Source organism: Prunus persica, chromosome G4 (assembly GCF_000346465.2).
Source record: "Prunus persica cultivar Lovell chromosome G4, Prunus_persica_NCBIv2, whole genome shotgun sequence".
Taxonomy (NCBI): domain Eukaryota; kingdom Viridiplantae; phylum Streptophyta; class Magnoliopsida; order Rosales; family Rosaceae; genus Prunus; species Prunus persica.
The window spans coordinates 16788403-16791096 of record NC_034012.1 but is presented as its reverse complement, the minus strand read 5'-3'; the positions used below and the strand labels follow the sequence as shown (position 1 = coordinate 16791096).

Sequence of the window (2694 nt, the reverse complement as noted above, 5' to 3'; positions counted from 1 at the left end):
TATGTAGGTTTTAACAGCTACGCTTGGTATTTCTCTCTCTCTGCTTTGGATTGCTGGTTGCAGACTCTCTCTGTTTTTTTTTTTTTTTTTTTTTTTCAGGCTCGTTTATGTGTATTGAACAATGAAGGGATGAACCCTTTTATCGGCAAAGCCTAGGGAACATGTGGGCTCCACAACTAATTATTTACAACACAACTATATTTTTTTTTCAAAATTTTGATATATTTTTTTTCCATGAGATGTTTAAAAAAAAAAAAACTAACATATCATAAAAATATATTAAAACAAAATAACTTAAAAAAACAAAAATAACACATAAATCAAATTTCATTGAAGCTCTAAATGGGGCCCTGTCAATCTCTTTTAGAGCCCAACCTAAAAAACGCGCATCAAAGCCACAAAATAAAATCTGAATTTTTTTTTTCTCTTAGAGTTGATTCTCAGGTCGACGACAATTTCTTGGTCAGTATCTCTCTTCTCTCTACTCCCTTTACTGTTATTCACGCATGTTTACCTGAACAGGGTGGACTTTCAGTGATGTGCCCAAATGATATTTCTGAGTCTGTGCTTTGTAACAAAATTCATATTATTTGGTGTTTGTAGAGTGAGAAAAGTAGAATTTGCAACAATCAGTTGCTGGGTTTAAACATGGTAAATGGAAATTTATGTTTGTCAAACGGAAGATAACCAATTCACCATAGTTATACTCTCTCTTACAGCTCAAAATGGTTGAAAACTCTCTGACCCAATCATTTAAATTTTCCAACTAGGAAACTAAGTCACCATTGTTATCTTCTTTATCAGGGAGTGGAAAAAGGATAATTCATGTATACATATTTTCCATTCAAAGCAAAGAAATATATGCTAGCATTTGTGTTGCATTAAGTGTTGACTATGATTTCTTCCTTCATCACCCCATCACATAATTAATCTCCCCACCACCGCTCCCTTTTTATCATTCACAGTTCTAGAAATCTTGAGAGCATAATTTCTCCTCATTTGTGCTTTTCCGAAGCCGCTCAATATTCATTTTCATCTGGATAGTTTTATTCATCTGGATAGTATTATTGATTTTCAATCTATATTAATTTATCAAGCATTCAAGTTTGAAAATTGATTTCTTTTGTTTTAGAGGGCTTCCATGATTTGGACCTGGTACTTCCCCCTTTCGGAGGGCGAGGGAGAACCCTAAGCTTATAAAGAGTAGGTCTCCTCTTCTATGGTTTGCTCGTATTGGTTAAATTCTCGAGTTTCGTTTTGTTTCCAATTCAATCTCATTTATATTTTTAAAGTTTTTTGTTTGTTACTGCATTATTCCAGATCATTAGGAAAGAAGATAGAGTAGTTAATTCTTTGATACTTTTCATCTTATATATATATATATATATATTAAGTTATAGGTTCTTTAAACTTTAAGATGTTGAATCTCATTGCCTTTTACTTGTGGTTGAGCTCATAGTTTCTAACTGACTCATGTATCCATCCTAAAGGGTTTTCCATTTTGTCCATCTTTTCTGTTCTTTTGTGCTAGATACTGGAAAAAAAGAAGATGTCTACATACAAATATCATAAAAGGCTCATTTTTAATGAAAACTAAAATGAACATATAGGACTGTATAGGGAATTTCAAGAACCAAAATGAACCAAATTTCAAGATGGGAAAGGGCTGCACTTTTCTTTTGTAACATAGATTACTTGAGGTTAGATGGAATGTATATGGGAAAATATCTTAAATTTTTATATATCAGAAAGTATGATAACTCTTTCATAACTACTACTACTACTGGTATTATTATTATTATTATTATTATGCTTAATGTTTGGTTTTATTACATAATCTGAAATGGTTTCAGTCAAAACGATGAATATCTGATTTCATTTCCTTTGTTTCTTTCTGGCATTTATTTGACAGGAGTTGAGCAAACCCTGAATTACTGCTAATTAGAACTATCTGAAAGTCCTTGTACATTTATAATTACTTTATTGGAAAAATGAAGTCGCAGTTTAGTGTAACAAACATCTTTTGCTTCATTTTAATATTCAGTGATTGACATACATGATTTATATCTTAACTTTATTTTGGAGGATATTAGTCTTTTTATATCTTGTAAATTTGTGATCATGTAGTATATCTTGTTATGAATACTTAATATCTTGATATGAAGAAAACGACGGACCAAAGTAAAAAAATCAAGAGAACTACAGGCACTATAAATGTCATTTGGCAAAAAGAAAAAAACAATAGCAACCAGCTATTACTAGACTAATTCATATATGTATATGGAAGTTGTATCTTTATATGGAAGTCCTAGCTTATTCATATCTAGTAATTGGGATTTTCTATACCCATATTAAGGTGCCATCTGGGCTTTGCCGAAATTGTTTCGCATTATTATTTTACCTATCCCAGTCCTCTCAATTGTGAATGAGTGTGCTCAAGCCTAGATATTAAGCATTTGCCAAGTGTTGTATGGTTTAGGAGAGGGAATGTCAAATGAAAATGACTTGACTCTTTGATTTGGGCAAATCAAACATTGTCAGTTCATGTATGCCCTCAAACTTAAATGGACTTGAGTGTATTGTATTATATCTTTTCTTAATTATATGGTATTGGATTTGTGGCCATATCTAGGTAGATGTAAATTTAAATGAGCGGTTTCTCTCTCTCTCTCTCTCTCTCTCCCCCCCCCCCCA

The 2694-nt window shown here is 32.1% G+C and overlaps 1 protein-coding gene across 8 annotated transcripts in view; it reads left to right on the top strand.

Annotated features, from left to right (window-relative positions):
- Nucleotides 254-2694, top strand: part of LOC109948556 — a 12823-nt gene continuing 10382 nt past the window's right edge. For 4 of the 8 annotated variants that reach the window (XR_002271193.1, XR_002271192.1, XR_002271194.1 and 1 more), the window contains exons 1-2: nt 254-462; nt 1133-1203. The gene's annotated coding sequence lies outside the window, so the exon portion shown is untranslated. Of the gene's footprint in view, nt 463-603; nt 652-1132; nt 1204-1912; nt 2054-2694 lie in introns of those variants that run through there. The other 4 variants (XR_002271195.1, XR_002271196.1, XM_020561957.1 and 1 more) reach the window with 4 other exon arrangements.